The 25946-nt window shown below is 38.1% G+C and overlaps 1 pseudogene; it reads left to right on the top strand.

Moving 5' to 3' along the window:
• The first annotated feature begins 19677 nt into the window (after positions 1–19677).
• On the top strand, positions 19678–20475 carry LOC125359989 (annotated as a pseudogene).
• The last annotated feature ends 5471 nt before the right edge of the window (positions 20476–25946 follow it).

Here is a 25946-nt window from a genome sequence, read left to right as displayed (position 1 = left end):
TATTAATGAGATTAATTTGTGCTATTTGGTCTACAGACATTAACAGAAAATTTAAAATGTATTCATATATGAAGAAATAATGGAAGAGCATATAATCAGGTCAGGGGTCTAGCTCAAGTATCAAAGTTCCTACCAAGCAAGCACAAGGCCTTGAATTCAATCCCTGTTACCAGTACTTTCAAAAATAAGTTAAATAAAAAAAGTCTTCATCTTATCAGGAAAAGATCAATTTTACTTCAGGTATTTATTTGACTTGTGGCATTTGCCAGCTCTCTTAAATGTGCGTGTTTAATTTCTTTTTTAAAATATATATCATCATCATACCTCCTTTGGGTTCTTGTCCTTAAACAATTCTTCCTCTACCTTATGTAAACCCAAACACCTCCAAATTAGAATCTACCTTTGTGTTGGCACTTGTTGGCAGGTGAACTGCCCTTCTTAAGGACCAAACAATGAGTCCATAGTGGAATAACATTTGTAAAGCATCACTATCATCATCAATATCATTGTCATCATTATTATCATGAAACAAGAAAGGCTGTAAATGCCAATCATGTGATTGGTTCACATGTCAGCCATTTCAAAGCAGAATTTATTATAGGAGGTAAGTGTTTCATCTGCATACACAGGACTTTAAAATTCCACTGCCAAAGGTAAAGAGCAGCCTTTTGATTGCTGCTAGTTATATCTCTACACAGATTATATTTATCAGTCATGAGCATTCAACTTTAAAGGACAACTATGGTTCTGTGAGGCCAGGGAACAAAGACTCTTGAGTAAAGGTGGTCTTTGTAAAGCTAACAAAGGCATCCCTCTGATCCACACTACAGAAAATGAAACAATCTAAACTCCCTGGGGAGAATTAGGGTTTCCAACTGGCACAAAATGAAGCCATTCTCTTGTTAGTGGATATAGGATATTTTTAATCACCAAAATATAAAAAGAAATTGGAGAGGGCCCAGAAAAAAACACTACAATGTTAATTATTTAAAATGTAATAAATAATGCTATTGCTTATGGTCAAAATGTGACCGATGGATTTTCTTTCTTTTTTAAAAGGTTGCTATCACAATCAACATTTTCATAAGGGTCTGTTTGGAAAACAAAAATAGCTTTGCTCATATGAAATGCTTTTAGGAGAAAGGAAAATGAGACCAGAATGAAACACTGGCCTTATCACTTTTTATCAGACTACGTCAAAACATATCACAGAGCTTAACTCAGTCACCTTAATTTATAGATAATTCTGAATTAGTGCCATTGTCCTTTAGCTGAGCAATCTGTGACCCAGGGAAATGAACCAACTTGTTCAGGGTAAGTAGGAGGTTGACTATAACAATGAAGTTAAGGGATTCTAGCAGAAAATAGGATCCTGATCACTAATTTCCACTCTAATCCAGTCTAGAAAGTTTCTTCTAAAATATATTATTCTTTCTTAAGAAAACACTGAAGCCTTACTTTCAATAAACTAATTACACAATTTAATAGTTAATTTGAGAGTCATATCAGTAGTTCTAATTATATCACAGTGGTTATAAGTACGTGTAATTACATATGGCAGATAATCTTGAAGAATGTGATTTGCAAAGTATACAACCACAAATCAATAGAGACTGTGATAGAACATATCGCATAAAAATGTTTTGTTCATACTTTGTATTGCTTTCAAATTCCCTTCACTCATCTTCTGGAGAACAAGAAAAAGCTGAGCATTGGTGGTTCACAACTGTAATCCTATCTATTCAGAAAGCTCCAATCTGAGGATCACAGTTCAAAGCCAGCCCTGAAAGTAAAACTCATGGGATTTTTATCTCCAATTAACCTGCAAAAGGCCCAAAGAGAAGGTGTAGCTTAACTGATAGCCTTGAGTGAAAAAGCCAAGCAAGAGAACAAAAACCTGAGTTCAAGCATCAGTACCAGCACAAAACAAAGGAGAGAGAAGAAAGAAACAGAGAGAGAGAGAAAGAGGGAGGGAGGGAGGGAGGGAGGGAGGGAGGGAGGGAGGGAGGGAGGGTGAAAGGAAGGAAGGAAGGAAGGAAGGGAGGGAGGGAGGAGAAAAAAGGGGAAGGAAAACAGAAAGGGAAAGAGCAAAAAGAGGGAGGGAGGGAAGGAGAAAGGGAGAGAAAGAAAGAGGCCAGAGGAAGATAAAGGAAATATATTTAAGCTACAGAGATAAAAATCCTGTCATCTTTTTTTTTTTTTAATGTGAGAGTTGTTTTAGTGGTTGTGTGTTTAGCTTTCAGCTTCTCTGTTCTACTGACGCTGGATATTCAGATGACTTGTCTCAAGTAGCCATTTAATTAAGAGTAGAGCTAGAACCTGAACCCAAATCTCTTAACCCCACCCCCACAGTACCATCACACATTGTACTGTGTCTTCCTAAACCTTCATCTCCCACATGGATGTACACTTTGAAAAATATTTTAAGATTCTATTAGTAGAGTTCCTAATAACTTAGATTTAAACAAAAAATTTAAGCAAGATAAAACTAATGGTCTGAAAAGACAAACATCATCACTTGGCTTTTAAAGTTAAGAATGGGGGTAGCAAAATGGCAAAAAAGGAAAAGGAAAGGGAAAGGAAAGAAGGGAAGAAGGCAGAGAAGAGAGGAAGGGAAGGGAAGGGAATGGTAAGGAAAAGAGGGTAAAAGAAGAGGAAAGCAAAGTAGGGAGCTATACAGGCCTCTGCTTTCAGGGACTGTTGTGAGCCGCACCCAGAGGCGCAGGAAGAGGAAATGGAAAGCTTCAAAGTGAGCGCGCTGGTCCCTGCAATTTCCACTTCAACCCAACAATTCTTTCCACCAGGGTCCAACACATGTGTGGTGTGGTAGCTCATGGAAACAGGGTATGCTCATGGATCCCAGAGTTCAGTATCCCCACCCCAGCATCCTAAAAGTTCTAGGCCACCCTCGACCGCCACCCCTGGATCGATAGAAATTCCAAAGATCTAGTGGTGGAAAAAACCCACTTCACAGCAGAAAAAGAAAGCCAAAAACAGTGCTGACACCCGACTGCCATTTATGAATAATTTCAGCAGATAAAAATCGCTAGATCTAAAACCAGTCTAACTGGAAAACGTCTTTATTCATTCAGATCATAACAAAGAACTCCTTTGGGAAAATGGAAGATAGTACCAAGAACTGATCATCAATAAAGATTAATTGAAAGTGGGCACCCTGAGAATACAGGAAAGAGGAGTAGCTGATTCTACAGATTTTAGCATTTTAGGCAAAAGAAATATATACCATATGAAGACAGTGCTTGGCAAAGCCTGCCCACACAGAGAAGGAAGGTTCCACATTCATGTTTCTAAGGCTGCAGTATATTAACATTTTAAATTGCATCTTTAAGTAACCATTATGTTGTGGGAAAGCCAGGCTGGGCAGCTGAAGTTATATGGTCACTGCATTATTCCTGGTAATTTCATTTGAGGATATATCCTTTTACCCTAGGTATTTAATCTGTTTTGAATTAACATCTGTTCATACTTGCAGTTGTGAGACTAAATGGAAGGATTTGTTTGCAGCCAATAGCCAAAAGGCTGTTTTTGTAGTCTGTAATGTACAATTTATTAATGTAATTACTATTTGATGAGCATTTATTGACCCACACCTGATGTCAATCATTTCCCTAGGTATAGTTATAAAACATGACCTACTTTCAAGTCCTGTTTTCTGCCAAGTATTTATATTAGAGTGTGGCCAATACTTAATTCCTGTGAGCCTGTTTCCTTGTGTAATGAATGAAGTAACACATGCAAGATATCCAGTGGTTTTTAAATGGCCTTCTGTGACTTTGAGTAGATCTTTTTGGTAATGGAAACATGTATACAAAAAACTAAAAAATGTATGTGCTACACAACAGACCATGTACCATTCCATAAGAGAAAGGAGTGGCCAATTCTCTCTGGATAAGGTTACAGGGAGATCATCAGGGAAGTGTCAGAGAAGTCCAACTTCAAAGACAAGTATGAAAAGACGGGGGTAGGCATGCAGAAAAGCTAAGATTGACTCTTCCAAGGCTGGAGAAAATTCCCTCTGGTCGCAGTTCAGTACCTCAAGCCAATGATGTCATCACACATGGAGGCTGAAATTGTTCCCATGTAGGATACTCCAGCTCAATACCACCCTAAGGCCTCTCCCTCTTTACTTCTCCCCCTCCCCTCTCCCCCCTCTGACCCTGATAGCCTGCTGTGTGACTTGATTTCTTTTCTACCAAGGCAGCAGTTTTAAAAAAGGAGAGGATATGGGGCTGGAAATATGGCCTAGTGGCAAGAGTGCTTGCCTCTTATACATGAAGCCCTGGGTTCGATTCCCCGGCACCACATATATAGAAAATGGCCAGAAGTGGTGCTGTGGCTCAAGAAGTAGAGTGCTAGCCTTGAGCAAAATGAAGACAGGGACAGTGCTCAGGCCCTGAGTCCAAGGCCCAGGACTGGCAAAAAAGAAAAGGAGAGGTTAAAATCATCAGATGAGTCAGACAGGAAGCAGAGGGGGGCAAATAATTGCATACACCTAGAGTTAAAAGAAAGACAGTAGTTAGGATAACATTGTAGTTAACTGATTCACTATACATCTAACTACTTTTCCACCAGTAAAACTCATAGCATATTAGTCACCAAGCTAGGCATGGTAGTACATGCCTATAATCCCAGCATTCAAAAGATTGATCCAGGAGGATCATGAATAGGAGGCCAGTCTGGGCATATGTAGGCAGACCCTGCCTCGAAAACCTAAAGGAAAAGAACATAAAAGGAAGGAAGAAAAGAAAACTAGTCACCAAATGTAGGCACAGCTATTTCTTCTAACAGATAAATGAAATATTCAACAGTGACAGGGCACAAGTATATTGCTAATGAAATTATGATCTGATGTGGAGATGGCAGACAGAAGGCATGTTACCTCTCTCTTCTCCCAGCCCACACAGGCATAATACATCAATTATGACACACCTCCCATTGCCCCTGCACACATCATCAAAATCTTGGCTTGTTACTGTCAGCGCTTAGCTAGTAGCTCTGCAGGAAACAGGCTAAAAACACAACAAAGAACGTTCAGTTGTGCTGACAAGAAGCACCAGGTCCATGGCCTGCTAGATGTGATAAGCGAATCACACAGACTGAAAGGGCTATTCCCAGTGGACCTCTACTCGAGTCTTTTCTGTGAATGGATATTGTGGATTTATTCACTCAACATTGAGGACAATTCCCTTCATCTCTGTTCCATAGAAAGTACCTCCATCTCATTTCTCCCTTTTCTCTTTTTTGCCAGTTTTACCAATTCTTCCTTTGCAGAATCCCCTTTTCCAGCTCTTTTCCATGCAAATGTCACTATTCTTCATGTAGCTCTGGCCTTTCTTATTCTGTGCTTATGCTACTTCATATTCTACTGTCTAACATCCCTGTTTTCCAGGTCCTGTGACCACTTTGAGTCCTCACTGGCAACCAGATTGCCATTTCTAAAAACTCTTCTCATTTAACACTTCACACGCAAACATTTTCAGTCTTCCTGTTGGAAGATTAGAAAGTGAAAATCACTTGCCTTAACACACAAGGCATCTATAGTTGTACATCAACTCTCTCTCCAAGGTATGTTCTGCTATTTCCCTCCTTATGCCTACCTGTCCACCAGTGACAGCCACATGAGCCTCTATGCTTCATCTCCCTGCTAGCCCACTATTTTGAAGGATCAGGTCTCATCCACCATTTTTCCTTCCCCTGTGTCCTCTCTATGCTTCATGTAAAATTGAATGGAAAAAATGATAATTTCCCCCCTGCATTACAAGGGAAAGAGGAGGGGTCAGAATCCAGAAACTTTCTGAGTGACAAAAAGAATTTACTAAGTTAGGAAAATAACATTTTTGATTATTTGGATTGTCCCAGCCAACTCATTTTCAGATCAAGCCATACTTTAAGGACATTGCAACCTCTGGTCAGCCATTTGATTCTCCAGGTAGAACATGCTGCTCCAGTGGGTTGAAGCAATTGAATGATCCACATTGGATAACAAGTAGTACCCCTGGCTTGTACAGTTGACTGTTTTGCATGAATATAATTGTGAATAAATCCAGGCAAGAATTTAGTTCACATTAGCCAACTAAATCACCAAGGCAGATGATTGAATAGCTAAAATTCTCCATTGCCACCATGTATTTTCCTCTGTGAAAATTTTAGAATCTGCATCAGGAATGCATTATTCATTTTATCTGTCTCACCAGATGGCTATGGTTCTACACAAATGATGGAATACTTTTGCCTCATTTTCTCTCCTATGCTTACAGCAGCAGGACAAAGGATTCCCCACAGGTACTTAGCATTGTGACCTCTTCTTTTTCCATCCCTGTACTCCTCCATGCTAAGGCTCACCTTTACTGTTTACTTGCCTTTGGGAAATATTTTTATTTCCTCTCTGTCCTATCACATTCCTCTGCATTTATTGTCCTGACTCATGTTTCAATTTTCTTCTGCCTTGTTGCAACTTTGGATTTCCTAGTTTTATTATTTCCTCAATTTTCTATCAGAGTTTCCTATACTTTTTTTCCTTTTCTTTATTCCCCAGGCCCCTTCATACTCTGCTCAAGATAGATGGCTTTTAGTTTCCACATATCTGGTTCTTCCCACTGACAAGAAGATACACAGAGCACATTCTCTGAATTGACCTTAGCTCCATTTCTCCTTCTAGAATTAGAATCTGAAATATAACCCTCATCCTTCATGACTCCTCACAACTGGTTTGGTTTCCAAAACAGTCACATATTTCCTGGCCAAAAGAATTACCTGCTCTGGAAATTTCCCACTGTACTTCATTCATTTACTTTTAGGAAGACTCAGGAAGTAGGGAGTTGAAAGGTCAGGCACAGGGAAATGCACTTCTCTTCAATTTTATAAACTACAGTGATAAAATATAGTGTGATTATTTAAATGATGGGATTGCATCACTTATGAGGCCTTCACAGAGGCCTCTGTTATGTGATTTCAAGGGGGGGGCGGGGCTATACCTTTCCTTCAAAACCCTCGTCTCTGTTATTCTCAATTATTTAAGTGACTCTCTGCTTCCCATCTGTATTTTAATATTGGCACTTATCATCACCCTCCGATTTGCTACTTGTCACCCAAAATATAGGTGTCAGTCTACATCAGATTTCCAATCATCGCAAGGAACACTCTGCAGCATAGAGAGAGCTTGTAGCCAAGGTAAACAAGCTTGATGATGTCCTTAGGCATGCATTCTGAATGCAGATAGGGTTGACATTCTGCAGGCACCATTGGAAGAAGATGAGGGATATGCGCTTGGGCTGCAGAGTCACTGTAGATTATAAACATCCCTGCCCATGCCAGAACCTCCTGGGCAACAGAGCCACCAGGGACATCTCAGTGGAAAAGGCTGCTTGGCTTCAACTCTAATCACCCAAACCTGATGGAGGGCAATTAGTCTCAGGCTGTGGGCTCTAGGGAAGGCTTTGATCACCTTTTGGTTGGCTCTAGCACCACAGAGCACCATCTGTGCTCACCACTTTGCCGGCCACAAACTATAACACATAAAATAATCATTCCCAATCTTTTAGAATTTTTTTTATGACTTCTTACTTTTATCCTTAGGTTATAAAAGTGGAAAGTAAAGTAGTGAAGTAGCCTAGGACAAAAGAGAACTAAATTCTAGTCTTGACTCTGGCAATATCTGGCATTCTTTTATTGTTTCTATTCTTTATGTAAGAGAAAACATCAAAATCAATCAAATAAAATCACTTACAATGATTTCCAGTTTCATCAATTTTCTGCAAAGGACACAATTTTATTCTGCTGTATGGATGAATAATACTCATTGTATAAATATATATGTATATATATATGCCATTTTTTTTGCTGATTCATTTTAGCTGCCTAGACTGAATCAATAACTTGGCTATCAATAGTGACACAATACAGGTATATCTTATGTGTGCTGATTTCATCTCTTCATTTTGTTCAGGTATATTTTCTAAGAGTGGCATACTGTATCATATGGTAGTTCTGCTTTAGTTTATGAAGGTACCGCCATCCTGTTTTCTATAGTGTTTATATTAGTTTACATTTTCACCAGCAGAGTATTTTTTAAAACCATAGAATGTTAAGAACCAGTTGATCAAATTATCAATTTCTTCCTACCATTAAAATTCTGAGCCTAAATTTTATTTTTATTTCATTCCTTCAAATGATAAAGTTTTGCTTCCAAACCATCACATGCACCTTTATCTAAAAATGCAAGTGCAAATGGATTGGATTATATTTTATTATAGTATTTAAACAAGTCATTGTCAAAATTTGGGTTCTTATTAATGCCATTACCATTATTTCATTGATATGCTTAATTATACATGCCTTCATTAGGTCTATAACCACAGTTTTATGTCCTGGCATATCTGCACTTTGTTTGCCAGTTGCATATCATGACATCATTGCACCAGTGTTTTTTTTCTCATATTGGAGATCCACAATAGAGAGAGTGCACAAATCCTCCACAATAATTTCATTGGCATGACAACTGTGATACCAAGGACAAAGGAGACTTAGAAATAGAATACTGTTTACAAGACTTTGGGAAGGATTTAGAAAGAGAAGTATGAGGAAGGAGATGGTGAAGGCATCTAAGGGTACAGTTGGATAGGAGAAATAACTTCCAATGTATGGGTATAATAATTGATAACAATTAACTGGTACTTAAAAATTAGCTGTTGAGAAAATTTTGAACATACTCAGCAAAGAGATATGATTAAAAAATGTTTGAGGTGATGAAAATATCGTAATTACCATGATCTGGTGACTACACATTGTATGTATGTATTGAAACATTATACTGAAGCTTGTAAACATGTAGAATTAAAAATGGTAAATATGTATTAGGAAGTATACGTATTGAGGGACTGCCATGAAATTATTCTGTATCTTATATAAATAGAAAGAATTAAGTGCTGTTGCACCGACAGTGATACATAGGTGCCAGCCAGCGTGTCCTTGGGACAGAGAGCAGGACCTCTGGCTTCCGAGCTGCTGTCTGCGGTAGTAGCGACGGAGGAGCGGATTTAAAATGGGTGATGTTGAGAAAGGCAAGATGATTTTTGTTCAGAAGTGTGCCCAGTGCCACACCCTTGAAAAGGGAGGCAAGCACAAGATGGGGCCTAATCTCCATGGTCTGCTTGGTTGGAAGACAGGTCAAGCAGCTGGATTCACTTACACAGATGCCAACAAGAACAAAGGCATCACCTGAGGAGATGATCCACTGATAGAGTAAGTGGAGAATCCCAAATAGTACATCCCAGGAACAAAAATGATCTCCGCTGGCATTAAGAAAAAGGGAGAAAGGGCAGATTTGATAGCTTACCTCAAAAAAGCTATAAATGAGTAATAGCCAATGCCTTATTTATTGCAAAACAAATGTCTCATGGCTTTTTAATGTATACCATAATTCAATTGATCTCTAATACCAGACTTCAGATCATGAATGGCCGGCAGAATATTTTTGAACAGTCCTGATTTAAGTAAAACTGGCTTGTGGTTAAGTGAATGTGATCTCTTAAAAAATAGTCATTTGTTCCCCTTTCTGTGATATGATTGGGCTTACTTGTGTTCAAGTTTTCAACAAGTTAGGGAATACCATCCCCAAATCTGTCAGATTGGTTTTATATTCAGATTTACACAGCTAATTATGAGAACACCTTTTAAACACAGGGGAAATCCCTTCACTGTTTGACAATCAAGCAAAATTAACCTGTTTGAATTTGTGGTCATTAACTTGTTAAAAGCAATGGTTGAAGATGAGGAAGCAATGTCTCTATTTTTGGTCTTGACTATGCCAATTTAATTAGAATTCCCTGTCTCTGAAATCTGCCTTTTACGTATTGAAAGACATTTTATTGCAGCTTATGTATAAATGTCAAATAAAGAATATTTAACACTTTTCACAAAAAATAGAAAGAATTAAAATTTGAGTTTTTTTAAGTGACAACTTTTAAATGACAGAATTCCTAGATAAGAAGGATATTGATGCAAGAGACTATCAGGTTTACTGTATGGACAATGAAGTGCTGAGCAACTACAATTATAAAGTTTTGAATTCTTTAATAGCAAGGAGCATGTTTATTTAATCTAATGATTCTCAGTAAGTATTTAATGTTTGTAAAGTTGCAGTGTGATTTCACATTGCGAAGTGACTGGCAGTAAACAACAGTGGATTTAACCTAAACGTCTATCAAGAAAGGATTGGCTTGGGGCTGGGGATATGGCCTAGTGGCAAGAGTGCTTGCCTTGTATACATGAGGCCCTGGGTTCGATTCCCCAGCTCCACATATACAGAAAACGGCCAGAAGTGGCGCTGTGGCTCAAGTGGCAGAGTGCTAGCCTTGAGCAAGAAGAAGCCAGGGGCAGTGCTCAGGCCCTGAGTCTGAGGCCCAGGACTGGCAAAAAAAAAAAAAAAAAAAAGAAAGGATTGGCTAAATAAATTCTCTCAATCTTATTAATGGTGTATGTCTACATATGCTTTAATGAAGTGATTGCTCCAGAATATACTATTGAATGAAAACAAAAAATATAGATTACATGAGGGTATTTGTTACATAACATTTTGAAAGAACACAGGAGATTTGTTTGTAGTGGAAAACTTAGGAATACCACTGCTTATTAGAGGTGGGAAGAATTGTTGTCATAGTTGTTGTAGTTTAGGTATTAGAGGTCTCCTCAAGATCCATGTGCTAAACAGCCTGGCCATCAGCCACTGGTGCTATTAGGTGAGGGAACTAGTAGAAAATAGGAATTACAATAATATCCATCTTGGGGCTGTGACCTTGAATGAGGTATCAGGAACCCAAGCCTGTTCCTCTCTTTTTGTTTCCAGTGCTCTATTAAACACTCCCTGCTAAAATGTGCTGCTTTACCACAAAACCAATGGTGCCAACCACCCATGGACCACCACTTCTGCCACTGTATGCTGAAGCAAAATTACTTTCCTTTAAGTGGATTTCCTGCAGATTTTTTGACATTTAAAAATATTTTTATTGTCTTTAAGTACTTGTACAAATGATTTTCCTTGCAACAAAGCAGTTTTTGAATACGGGCCAACTTGATCAATGTCATCTCTTTTAATATTCTCATCCATCCCTTCTTACCCACCCTTCCCTCACTTTTCTTAATTTTATAGGATATTTATTGAACATTTTTGCCATTTAATGAAACAGTTCTGAATCTTTTGATTCACAAATTTATTGATTTTTTTTTTTTTTTGGCCAGTTCTGGGGCTTGGACTCAGGGCCTGAGCATTGTCCCTGGCTTCTTTTTGCTCAAGGCTAGCACTCTGCCACTTGAGCCATAGTGCCACTTCTGGCCGTTTTCTATCTATGTGGTGCTGGGGAATTGAACCCAGGGCTTCATGTATAAGAGGCAAGCACTCTTGCCACTAGGCCATAACCCCAGCCCACAAATTTATTGATTTTCATTAAAAATCTTTAAAGCATAATAGAAATCAACTCAGTATCATCATGCATTCAGATCTTTTACATATCTTATACTATTTAATGTGAAGAATACCCTATAGATGAGGAACATTGAAGCTCAGAGCCCACAAGTGACTTGCACAAGGTTACACAGATGGGAAATAATATATGTACTACTTGACTCAAATCCCCAGGTTCTATGTCTGCTACTACTTTTCTCACCACTCTCCACACCAAGTATATATGGTTATTATACCATAATATTTCTTCAGCTTTGTCATTTGTGGGGCTTGAACTCTGGGACTAGGGGCTGTCTTTTGCTCAAGACTAGTGCTCTATCACTTTGAGCCACAGATCCACTTCCAGTTTTTGAGTGGTTAATTGAGATCAGAGTCTCTTGAGGGCTTTCCTGCCTGGGCTGGCTTTGAACTGCAATCCTTAGATCTCAGTCTCCTGAGTAGCTAGGATTACAAGCATGAGACACTGGCACCAGCTTTCACAATACTTCTTGAAACAGTTAAATCAGTCTCATTCTATACTTAGGCATGTTGGTTTGACTATAATTGAGGTAATAAATGTACCACATAAGGCTGGGTATAATGGTTTATGGCTACTTATAAAGCAAAATTTTAAAAATTTTAAAAGATCACAAGTCAAGACTTGCTCGTACAAAAAGTTAGTGAGATTCTATCTCAACCTATAGGCTAGCATACTGGCATAAACTTGTCTAGTAGGAGACATAAAAAGGAGAATCTCCATCTTGTCCAGCCCAGACAAAAATGAAAACCCTATTCAAAACAAAAAACAAAAACCAAAAGCAAAAAGGGCTATTGGCAAGGCTCAAGTGCTTGCCCAGCAAGTGCTATGGCCTGAATTCAGACCTCAGTACAAACAAAATTTTACACAAGCCTCCTATGCCTTTGATCCCAATTTGGAGCTGAACATCTTTGTTTACCTGGCTCTTATGTCTGTCTCTTAACACTAGGAGGTTGCATACTAGTACTAGTTCTTGTTTCCAGTTTATACTTTACCTTTCTTTATTACCATAACTATAATAAGCCCCAGAACTACTCACCTGCCATCTTGGATCTTACACATTACATTCATCACTCCCCTCCAATAGCTTCATTCCCCCCTGCATTACATTCATTACTTCTAATTTTATTTCTCTCTTTTACAGATACAGTACTTTTTTTCTATCTTCCTACCCACCAATTCCTCAAAATAATGAAGCTCTGCTAAGAGTTCCTTTCTCTCCACTGAGTTTGGCTATTTTGATGCCTTTTACCCCCAAATAAAACTATTTCTAAATTGTTGTGCTTTCTCTACCTTACAATTTTACCATACCCTTTAGTAGAAACTCATGGCCACTTCTCCAACATTACAATAATATCTACTACACCTCTAAATTATTATTTTTAACCAACATTCCCATCATTGGTAGTTCTACTGTCTTCAGAACAAATCTTTCCAGGTGTCAGTGGCTATACTTATAATCCTAGCTGTTCACAGAGACTAAGATCATTGTTCAAAGCTATCCCTGGCACAAAAGTCTTTGAGACTCCCTCTCTAACCAACAACATGGAAGATTGGAGGCATGACTCAACTGTTAGTGCACCAGACATTATCGAGAAAGCTGAGAGCTTGAAACTGTTTCTTTGGAACATAACAACAACAACAGCAAGAAACTCTTTTCAGAACTGGAGGAATGGCATGAATGAATGAAAAAACAAACAGGTCTCTGAAATAATTTAAATGGCCTCAGTGCTTACTTCTGACAACTAACTGTATCAGCTTAGGAAACTAAAAATTGTATTTCTTTGCTAATTTGTAAAAGAAGGACAATAGTACATAGTCTTTTGAGATGATCATGTAAGATAATATAAGCAACTCAGTTGAGATATCAGTGGACTCAACATAGAAAACAAATAAATGAGCCTTCTTTGGTCTTAAGTCTCTGTCAATTCTTGACAAACCTTGTAAAATACATCCTTCTCTTCCCAAACCCCAGCCCACTGCCTTTCCCCCTCCACACTCACCATCAGAACTGGCATTAAGCCAATCAATCAAATCATTTCATTTAAAGAGTTCATAGGTACAGTACCAAATTTTCCTCCTTTGACATAAAATAGCACATTATCTTTTTAATTGTAAATGAGAAGATTTTCCCCTAAATTATAAAATTCCCTTAAATTACAAAATTAATCAAGCTGGGTGGCTCAGACCTATAGTCCTAGCTATTCCAGAAGCTGAAGTATGAGGACCAATGGGTTAAAATCAACCCCGACAGGAAAACCCATGAGACCCTTATCTCCAAATAACCACCAAAAGATTTTTAAAAAGCCAAAACTGGAGCAGTGGCTTATGTGGTAGAGTGTTAGCCTTAAGCAAAAAACTTAAGGGACAGCACCCAGGCCCTGAGTACAAGCTCCAGGACTGGGAAAAAAAAAAAACCCGAAAACAATTTTTGAAGCAATTGAAGTTTCCATGTGGTATATTAGAATTCACAAAAGAAGCTATCTTGTATCCATTTACATTAATTAATGTGATTGCCTATGGTTGTGCCACAGAATAAATTCTAGACTCAAGTGCTATTTTTAAATAACTGTTCTGCCATGATCCTTTACCTAAAGAACCCCATAGACTCTACCACCAAGCTACTAGAGCTGACCAAAACTTTGGCAAAGTTGCAGGATATAAAATAAACCCTCAAAAATCAACGGCCTTTCTCTATGCTAACGACCTGAAGACCGAGGCTGAAATCAGGAAAGCAACTCCTTTTGCAATAGCCCCCAAAACATAAAATACCTAGGAATAACCTTAACCAAAAAAGTGAAAGACCTCTTTGATGAGAACTTTAAAAGCTTGAGAAACGGAGGCTGGGAATATGGCCTAGTGGCAACAGTGCTTGCCTCCAACACATGAAGCTCTCGGTTCAATTCCCCAGCACCACATATATGGAAAACGGCCAGAAAGGGCACTGTGGCTCAGGTGGCAGAGTGCTAGCCTTGAGCCAGAAGAAGCCAGGGACAGTGCTCAGGCCCTGAGTCCAAGGCTCAGGACTGGCCAAAAAAAAAAAAAAGAAAAAAGAAAAAAAAAGAAAAGCTTGAAAAACGAAATTAAGTAAGAACTAAGGAAATGGAAAAAGCTCCCTTGCTCCTGGATTGGGAGGATTAATATAATCAAAATGGCAATATTGCCAAAGGCTATCTACAAATTCAATGCAATACCCATTAATATCCCAACACCATTTTTTAATGAAATAGAGGAAGCAATCCAGAAATTCATATGGAACAATAAAAGACCTAGAATAGCAAAAACAATCCTAAGCAGAAAGAACAGTGCTGGAGGAATTATAATACCCAACTTCAAGCTGTATTATAAAGCTATAGTAATAAAAAAAAAAACAGCTTGGTATTGGCACCGCAACAGGCCTGAAGACCAATGAAACAGAATTGAAGACCCGGGAATGAACCCACAGAACTACACCTACTTAATATTTGATAAAGGAGCTAAAACAATAGTTTGGAAGAAAGATAGCCTCTTTAACAAATGGTGCTGGCAAAACTGGCTCAACACATGCAACAAACTAAAACTAGATCCTTATATATCACCCTGCACCAAAATCAATTCCAAATGGATTAAAGACCTCGAAATCAAAACAGACACCCTGAAAACACTAAAGGAAGGAGTAGGAGAAACACTTGGGCTCCTTGGCGCAGGACGGAACTTCCTTAACAAAGACCCAGAAAGGCTACAAATCAAAGAAAGGTTGGACAAATGGGACTGCATCAAACTGCAGAGCTTCTGCAGGGCAAAGGACATAGCTTGCAAGATAAACAGAAAGCCTACAGACTGGGAGAAGATCTTTACCAGCCATTCAACGGACAAAGGCCTCATATCTAAAATATATGCAGAACTAAAAAAAATTACCTTCCTCCAAAACAAAACCGCAAAGAACCAATAGCCCCCTCATCAAGTGGGCTAAAGACTTACAAAGAGACTTCTTTGATGAGGAAATGAGAATGGCCAAGAGACATATGAAACAGTGCTCTACATCACTGGCCATAAAAGAAATGCAAATCAAAACAACATTGAGATTCCATCTCCCCCCAGTAAGAATGTCATATATCAAGAAAACTAACAATAACAATTGTTGGAGGGGATGTGGCCAAAAGGGAACCCTACTTCATTGTTGGTGGGAATGCAAACTGGTTCAGCCACTCTGGCAAGCAGTATGGAGGTTCCTCAGAAGGCTAAATATAGAACTCCCCTATGACCCAGCAGCCCCACTTTTGGGTATCTATCCAAAAGACCACAAACAAAATCACAGTAAAGCCACCAGCACAACAATGTTCATTGTAGCGCAATTTGTCACAGCTAGAATCTGGAACCAACCCAGATGCCCCTCCGTAGACGAATGGATCAGGAAAATGTGGTACATATATACAATGGAATTTTATGCCTCTATCAGAAAGAATGACATTGCCCCATTTGTAAGGAAATAGAAGGACTTGGAAAAAATTATACTAAGTGAAGTGAGCCAGACCCAAAGAAACATGGACTCTATGGTCTCCCTTATTGGGAATAATTAGTACAGGTTTAGGCAAGTCATAGCAGAGCATCACAAGAGCCCAATAGCTATACCCTTATGAACACATAAGATGATGCTAAGTGAAATGAACTCCATGTTATGGAAACGATTGTTATATCACAGTTGTAACTACTTTCAATGTCCCATGTGTATCTGTAGCTTCTATCATTGATGATGTTCTTGTATCACCTTCCTGTGGTTGTACCTACACTATCTCTGTAATCTTATCTGAATATATTGGAAACCGTGTATACTAGTATTAGAACTAGGAAATTGAAAGGGAATACCAAAATCGAGAGACACAGGGTAAAAAAAAGACAAACAACTACAAAAGCAATACTTGCAAAACTGTTTGGTGTAAGTGAACTGAACACCTCATGGGGGGAAAGGGAAAGGGGGAGGAGGGATTGGGGTATGAGGGACAAGGTAACAAACAGCACAAGAAATGTATCCAATGCCTAACGTATGAAACTGTAACCTCTCTGTGCATAAGTTTGATAATAAAAATTTAAAAACAAAAATAAAAATAAAGTATAAGACAGTGCCAAAATAAATAAATAAATAAATAACTGTTCTGAGTATTACCAGACACCTGTCCTATTTAGTAACTGGAATATTTAAGCATCTGGTTCTTTTAAAATAGTAGATAAGCTATCCACAATGACACACTCTAAACCAATGTCCTGAAAACTACTATTCCAATTATTTCAATGCTATGTTAGTAGAAGTATATTCATATCTAAGATAATACAAGCCCAACTTGAAAAAAAAGTCAGATGGAGAAAATAAAAGGGTACTTTACACAAATGAGAAGAATTTTTAATTTTTTTAACCTTTAAATAGCTGTACAAAAGGGTTTCAGTGTGTAAGTACAATGCATCTTGATCAATGCCAGCCCTTTCTTCAATCTCTCCTATCTCTCTCAATCTCATCCGCTCCCCAAATTTTCTTAGTTTCATTTTCACATATCACTAGAATTATTTCATTCTCCCAACCTTCCTCTTCATTTACCTACCCTCTTGCCTTGAGCTCCCCTCTCTAACACCTGGAATTCCAGTTTCCTGCTGTTCATTTTGTTAGACTGTAGGTTAGCTGTTCAAAGGAGTTATACTACTGGAATTCTCCCCTGCATATACCACCCTTTACTTAATATATTTGCATATATATGCATACAAACCCAAAAATGTTAGCACAGGAACATCTTGAGATGAACTTTCCTTCACCATGCCCTTCTACCATTTGTATTCTGCTTGACTACCTTCCCAGAAACACAAAGCAACTGGACATGGACTGAAACCTCTGAAATGGTGATCTAAAACAAATGGTTTCTCTCTTAAACTGTTTCTGACATGTATTTAGCCACAGCAATGAAAAGTCTTAACACATATAAAAGAAAGAGAGAAACATTTATAGCAGTTTTAAGAAAGAAGAGAATGAAACTATGTATCCTCAAAGCCTTACAGGAATGAAAAGAGAAAATTTTGAGAAACTGACACACCAATGAGTCTTCTGAACTGGAAAGTATACTCAGGGATTCTCCTGACATACGACAAGTCTAGTCGTGTGTGTGTGTGTGTGTGTGTGTGTGTGTGTGTCCCAGTTCTGGGGCTTGAAATCAAGGTCTAGGCAATGGCCCTTAGCTTTTTCACTCAAAGCTGGCACTCTATCCCTTGAGCCACATATCCACTTCTTGCTTTTTGATGGTTAATTGGAGACAGGCATCTCACTATTTTTCCCAGGCTGGCTTTAAGCCAGGATCCTCAGATTTCTACCTTCTGAGTAGCTAAGGTGACAAGCATGAGCCACTGACACTGAGCCAGTGCCACTGTTTTACAGAGGAAGAAACTGAAACTCACTAACTAAAAGCTACAGCACCACTGTAGGTTGTAAAGACTGTTTAAAGAATCAAAATGATAAGGTTCAAAATATTATGACTTGTATTTCTAAAACAGGCTTCTACTAATGAAATCTGGGTATAAAATATGTTTGACCTAAATGAATATGATGTCATTTGGTTGATATTGGGCTAGAAATAGGAATGTAATCCAGTATCAGTCAAACAGAGGATGATTTGGGGGAGGGATTTTTGGGTTCTAGTAAAAAGAGAGGCAGAATGCAGACATGGCTGGAAATGCAATGGCTTGCAAATGCAATTCCTGGAACTGTAACAACTGTATGTGCAACTCTCAATGATGAGTCCTAGAACGGAAAATCAACTCACTGAAGTGAGAAGCAGAGACATATACAAAGCATAGTGATTGCTGATGGTGGTGTTGAGTTACTGCAGTTAGTAAAATAACTATTCTCAAAAACCTTATCAGATGAGATATGTCCTAAAACTGAAATATTGACAATATTGCTTGCCAAACATCATGTGATTTACAGTGAAATGCATTCCTATTTTCTCTAGGGTTAAAAACTCAATTCTGAAACAATATAAAGCTTTTCTGAAGTAGGGATTAAGCCAGGAGCCAGGCATGACCAGGCATGCCTATAATCCCAGTACCCAAGAGAGGCTAAGGCAGGAATATCATGAGTACAAGGCAAACCTGGGCTACATAGGGAGTCCCAGACCAGCTGGACTGCATAACAAGATCTCATCTCAAAAAGGAAAAAAAGAAAGAAAGAAAGAAAAGAACGAAAAGAAAAGAAAAGAAAAAAGAAACCCACAAAAACCCTCAGAGACTATGGCATGCATTCAAAATCACAGAAACCAGTATTCTAGAAAAAAAAAATAGGTCTTAGAATATTTGTGTTTGTATAAATGTAAATGTCTCAGACTCTTGGAAAAACAATTTTCAATTTCTCTTTAAAAATAACATACTCTTACTATATGACCCAGCATTTTCATTCCTTAGTGTACTAAGGAATATGAAAACTGTAAACATGTTTCTGACAGCATTAATCATAGTAGCCAAGAACTAGCAACAACCTAAAAATGCTCTTTACCGAGTGAGTAGTTAACCAAAATGTAAATATCCATAAAATTGGATGATACTTAGAATAAAAAAAGACCAAGATACTGACATATGCTACAGTATTGATAAAAATTAAACAATACTATGTGAAAGAAGATAGACATAGCCAGGTGCCAGTAGCTCACAACTGTAAACTCAGCTACTTCTGGGGCTTAGAGCCAGAGGATTGAGGTTCAGAGACATTTGGGGCAGAAAGATCCCATCTCTAACAATCTAGCAAACCTCAGACTGAAGGTGTGGCCCAAGGTAGAGTGCTTGCTGTGATTTTAAAAAGTGAAGTCAAGAGCCCAAGTTCTTGAGTTCAAACCTCAGTATTCACACACACAAATGTTATACACACACAAATGCATACACATACAAATGTTATAGAGAAAGGCTTGCCACTTAAGGCATTTTCAAGTGTGCACAATCCATTGAAGAATAATTCTTTCAAAGTTTTGCAAAGGAGTTTCAATTCAACATCTCAGTTTATGAATATAATGTTTCTTGATCAATGTCATCCTAGAATGAAATTACTAAATAAAAATTCTGGTCTCTCCAACTCTCTGACTCTTGCTTCTGTCACCTTCGTTTGGAGTCCCGGGAAGCCTAAGCCAGCTCGGCCCACCTCACTCCTTATCTGTGTAGCTGTCGTTGTGGATCCACAATGTTCGAGGCACACTTGGTTCAGGGCTCCATTCTGAAGAAGATGATGGAGGTGCTCAAAGACCTCATTGAGGAGGCCTGCTGGGACATCAGCTCCGGGGGTGTGAACCTCCAGAGCATGTACTAATCACAAGTCTCCTTGGTGCAGCTCACCCTGCACTCCGAAGGCTTCGACATGTATCATTGCGACCGCAACCTGGCCATGGGCGTGAACCTCACCAGCATGTCCAAAATATGACATCATTACACTAAGGGCTGAAGATAATGCCCACACATCGACATTAGTGTTTGAAGCACCAAATCAAGAGAAAGTTTCAGACTATGAAATGAAGTTAATAGGTTTAGATGTTGAACAACTTGGAATTCCATAGCAAGAGTACAGCTGTGTGATAAAGATGCCTTCTAGTGAATTTGCACGTATATGCTGAGACTTCAGTCATATTGGAGATGCTGTTGTAATATCCTGTGCAAAAGATGGAGTGAAATTTTCTGCAAGTGGAGAACTTGGAAATGGAAATAATAAGTTGTCACAAACAAGTACTGTTGATAAAAAGGAGGAAGCTTTTGCCATAGAGATGAATGAGCCAGTTCAGCTAACTTTTGCACTGAGGTATCTGAACTTCTTTACAAAAGCCACTCCACTCTCTCTTACAGTAACACTCATTATGTCTGCTGATTTACCTCTTGTTGTAGAGTATAAAATTGCTGACATGGGACATTTGAAGTCCTATTTGGCTCCCATGATTGAGGATGAAGAAGGATCTTAAGCAATCATAAAATCCAAGAAAAAAAATACAACCTTTAAGAATTGCTTCTTAAACACAGCACCTACTGAAGTCTTACCTGTCACCTAGTTTGTATCTGAGTACATATGTAGATACTGCTTTGTAAATATCTATTTTTTGCTCCATTTCTCTAGTTTGTTTAACCTAGAAGTCATTTTGCCTTACTTAGAAATATTCCTGGTGATTTTTGTATCACAAAAGGGTCATAAGTGTTTTTCAATATAAATAAAGTTACCTGAATTTCAAATGTCAAAAAAAATTCTAACATGTTAATATTTAACACTAGAAGTTGAAACTTGAGGTTTATATTTCAATAATTCTGCTGCTGTAATCCTAAAATGAACTCTAGTTCTTAACTACACAAACTTCCAATCAATCTATACAGATGGCAAACCAACTTTAATCACCTACCTGAGTTAGTTAAAATTCTGTGTGTATTGGGGCTGGGGATATGGCCTAGTGGCAAGAGTGCTTGCCTCGTATACATGAGGCCCTGGGTTCAATTCCCCAGCACCACATATACAGAAAACGGCCAGAAGTGGCGCTGTGGCTCAAGAGGCAGAGTGCTAGCCTTGAGCAAAAAGAAGCCAGGGACAGTGCTCAGGCCCTGAGTCCAAACCCCAGGACTGGCCAAATAAATAAATAAATAAATAAATTCTGTGTGTATCCTCACCTGGATTGCAATTAGCTTCTTTCGTTCTGCTAGTTGGTTCCATTAATCTCACCACTGTAAAACACAACTGGGAAAACTTGGGCTTTAGAATTGATTGTGTTGTGCATGTCACTTACACTTTTGTCTAATTCTAGACACAGCCTGTTATCATTTGTATGTATGTGCGAATACCAAGGCACACATTGTGCTCAGTGCCTCATGCTCTCTACTTGCTTCCATGCTGGTACTTTGCTGCTTGAGCCACACCTCCAGTTTCAAAGTTTATGCTGGTAAGTTGGAGATAAAAGCCTCAAGGATCTGTCTGCCTCGGCTTTCTTTAAGGTTGAAATTTGTAGGTCTCAACCTCTTGAGTAGCTAGGATTAAGCGTGAGTCACCAACTAAATGGTTCCCAGGGAGGATTGCTTGTCTGTCTTTTTAATGTTTCCTTTAACATTGCACAGGCTCTAGCCACAGCATCCTTTGCCATTTAACAGAATTCTCCTGGCAACAAAGAACTTGACAAGAAGTCTGTGAGGTCTTGAAACAGCTCCAGTCATGGAAAGTTTAAGGTGGAAGGTAATTTCATACTGGAAAAGTCATACAAGCAGTCAGGCAAGAGAATGAGTTCAAGTTGGTTGAGGAAGACTTCAGTGAGTGAAGGAAGGGATATCTGTTTTCTGAAGTAGGATAAATACAAAACATTAGCTATGATGGCTTTGATTTTTAAAGTCATGATGTGAAGTCCAGTGTATCACCATGCCAGACAGTGAAAAATATACAGGGAAGCTGATGTGAAAATTAGGTAAGTGCAAAGTCTCAAAGTGGAGAAGCATAAAGCCTAAAGCAGATGGGAAATAGGCAGGGCTAATGTCAAGATGACATGAAAAAGCTTCACCCAAGAGCTGCAGTTATCTGGTAAAGGGAAGTTGAAGCCCATGGGTTGGGGAATCCCTCTTCAACTAAAATTCTGGCCAACCAAGGCCAACAAGCTAGTTGCCTCTTCATTCTAAGCAATATCTGAACATTAAAACTGGTTACAACAACTGAAATAATAGTTTCTTTAGAGGCGAGGGTGTGAACAGTTCATATCCTTTAATTGTAGTCAATCACACAAATGTGTTACTTGTCTGTTATAATTGAGACAGAATCTCCCTATGCAGCCCAGGATGGCCTTGAACTTATGATCCATTACTCATTATCCTTGTACTAGGATTACAAGCACACAGTGACATGTCAGATTACATATTTTTATTTTTTGAAAATACTGACATTTAATTATGGAATATGTACATTACATATACAAATATGTATATTAAAGATAGATGAATCCAGTATCACTGATTTACTATATAGCTGCCTTTTCACAAATTCTTCATGTGACATCAAAATGAGTTGATCTAACAAAGTGAAGGCAGAATTGTCAATTGACTGACAGTCATATGAATAATTCAACAGGAGCAGGGAATTTTAATGCCAATGCTTTGACGCATTTACAAGGCTAGAAGAAGCTTGTCTGTTGTCTGGAAAATTTCTCAGGCTCTGTTGAAGGAAACCCACCCCGCAATAGAATGAACATTTAGTATTTTAATCTGAGATAATGAATTGCTTAAAGAATTTGGTGACAGGTTATTAAATAATTTGTATTCACTAGCTGAATGTATCTGTACTGTGACAAAAAGAATCTATTGGCCTTACAATTAAATGTAATACATTTGCCAACAAAAGCGATTACAAAAAGCAAGTCTAGAAATTAGTTCATGCCACAACATTTTCAACATTTTAGATTCTTTTCTTTATGACTAGATTCAGCATAAGAAAATGACCCCCAGGTTTGATTTTCTCCAGATTTTCTGAAGCAAGCTATTACCTCATGACAATGTTTCTTAATTATGAATGTTGCACATAAAATATGATATTAAAAAACTGCTGAAAGCAGAAAGCTTATATCTGGGAGTTATAGAAAGAACAATGGCTAATTAGGATCAGGTCAGGCTGTTTTTTTCCCCTGGTGTCAGTACTGGGGATTGAACTCAGGACCTGGGTAACGTCCCTTAGGGTTTTTGCCTAAGGCTGACACTTTTAACACTTGAGCCACAGCTCCACTTCTGGCCTTGGTGTATCTTACCCAGGTTGGCTTTGAACCTCAGTCCTCAGATACCTACCTCCTTAGTGGCTAGGATTACAGGTGTGAACTACCAGTGCCTGGCTATCAGGCATGTTTTGAACAATATTTTGTCTATATACCTGGATTTTTCTGCTTATTTATTTTACCCTTCTTCTTAATGCAGGGTAGCCTCAATATCACAAAGCTTTTTGTCTATTCAAGAAGTTCATCACTGCAAAACTTCAAGTGAAACCTGACTTCAAATTCTGTCAATTATGAGCCCTCCCCAGCCTTTGCTTACCTATACATTATCTATCCCTCATGTCCCTATCTGTCAGCCAAGGTCAAGCAGCTATGTTTCTATACTCTCCCTCAGAATAGTAAAGACAGCAGCTGAGTAGTCAGCAACAAGCACTTTTCCATTTGCACAAATATTAAATTATAATTCCTCCTTTTCTGATTTGTAGGCCGCTGACTAATCTATAGTCTTTTCAATAATATGGCATTTTCTCTGAAAACTCATAAAGATCTGCACCATAAATTAGTTGAAAATTAAGGAAAGTGGCAGTAAAATTCCTAAGGCAAAGTCAGAGATTTATTAGGTTTCTAATGCATGAATCTCATTTAGGCCAGTTTTTAGGCAACTGTTTTTTTTATTTTTTTATTTTTTATTATAAAACTGATGTACAGAGAGGTTACAGTTTCATATGTTAGGCATTGGATACATTTCTTGTACTGTTTGTTACCTTGTCCCTCATACTAGGCAACTGTTTTTATGTGTAAGTGGGAATTGATGAAAAATTTCAGTTAAATCTTTAAATATTTGAAACTGATAACAATGTTAACTACTCTAACTTTACAACATCAACAGTGGCCATAAACAAAGTGTGACTAATTGGCAGTTAAAAATATACAGAGAATTTTGTGGAAGACAGACTGCTCCCTTGGGATATTTTGATGCCTGTGTAGCAGTTGGTGGGGAAGGTCAGAATGATCTGCAGGATGAATCAACCGTTCAGATCAAGGCATGCAGCCTGAAAATGGAAGGGTTTAAGAGGAGTAAGAAGAAGAGTGGGTTCTTAGATGGTAAATTGATGCTTTCTGAACAAGAAAAGTACAGTAATGCTGTAGGCTACAGAAATGTTAATGTCCAAATTTTATTATATTATGGAATCTCACTCAGCCTTGTAATGGCTTTACTTATTGTTTCTAATCATATGAATAAAGATTTTTACTTCTGTATTCATGTATTTTTATTATCTTTAAGTAGTGTATAAAGGCGTTTTGATTCAATATGTCAGTTTATGAGTACAATCCATCTTGATTGATGCCACCCCTTCCATTGTTCTCTCATAGTAAAGATTTTTTTAGGACAGTTTTTTAAATTTAATTTTATTGTCCAGGTGATGTACAAAGGAGTTACAGTTGCATACATAAGTGAGTATACCTCTTGCCAAACTTGTTACCTCCTCCTTCATTTAGTAAAGGTTTTTACAATGCCAAAAACAACAACTGGTAAATTCAGAGGACATATTAGAACAGTTTGCAAATCTAACACACACAGAGACACAGATATACACACAGACACACACAAATATTATTTTAGTGATGAATTTTCAGGTTTGCTCATTACTCAACAAATTCCAAGTATAACTTTGGGTTTTTACTGGTTCTATATTCAGTTATCATCAAGTATAAAACAATCATACTCAATTCATTCATTTCAGAGATAATTTTCAAACAAATACTTATCTAATAGGTGCTAGAATTTTTAAGATTAATAATTTTAAAGCAAAACTAGGGATAGCTACACAACCTGAATATGCTGAATTAACATTTTTAGCTTAAGCTTCTTTCTAGTGTATAGAACAGAGGAACACACATGAATGCCCTAAGAACGTAAGGTCAGGCTACAAATTGAATCTAGGTCTGCATCAAACTTAGGGTGGCAATCCACCATTTGAGTCACACCTCCATTTCTGGCTTTTTGCTGGTTAACTGGAGGTAAGATGACAGTTTTGTCTGCCTAGTGTGGCTTCGAACTTCAGTCCTCAGATCTCAGCCTCCTAAGTAGCAGTTGAGGGGGGAGGTGGGGTCCAACTTACCAAAGAATTATTTGAGTCTGAATGTGAGTATAATTTTTTGAGTAATGCTCACTGGAAGAAAACAAGGAGAAAAAGAATACTGTATTTTTTTCAGTTTTCAACAGATAAAATATTTTAGGTACTCATATAACTATATCTCAGAAAGAAATGGAGAAACGAGAAGGGTTACAGTTACATAAGATCTCTACTATTTTTAATGCTTCTTTAAGTTCTCCTTACATCACACAGACATCTCTTGCCTAGATTCAGATGTAATTTTGATTTCTTACCTTGGCCTGAGTGGAGTCTGTAACATAGGATAACTTCCCGCAGACAAGCAAGGACCAGCATACAAACAAATGTTCTGTGCTCCTAAGAATCAAATTGTTTCTCTTTAAATTGGATATGCTATTGAAAGATTAGGAGTGTCATTCTGATTGCAGACTAAAGTATACTCAGTTCTCTGCCATGGTGTGGTCCTTTATTTTAAATGACACAAAATTCCCTTTACTATTCTTCCCATTATTCCATTATTGAATTCCATGTAGATGGTGATGGGATGGGGAGATAACAATGACTTATTTCTCTCATGTCTGAGTCCAGAGGTAATCAAACTTAACTGCTACTTAGATCCCATTATTTGG

Source organism: Perognathus longimembris, chromosome 11 (genome assembly GCF_023159225.1).
Source record: "Perognathus longimembris pacificus isolate PPM17 chromosome 11, ASM2315922v1, whole genome shotgun sequence".
Taxonomy (NCBI): Eukaryota; Metazoa; Chordata; class Mammalia; order Rodentia; family Heteromyidae; genus Perognathus; species Perognathus longimembris.
Note: the sequence above shows the minus strand (reverse complement) of the source record. Positions and strands in the feature narration are given on the sequence as shown.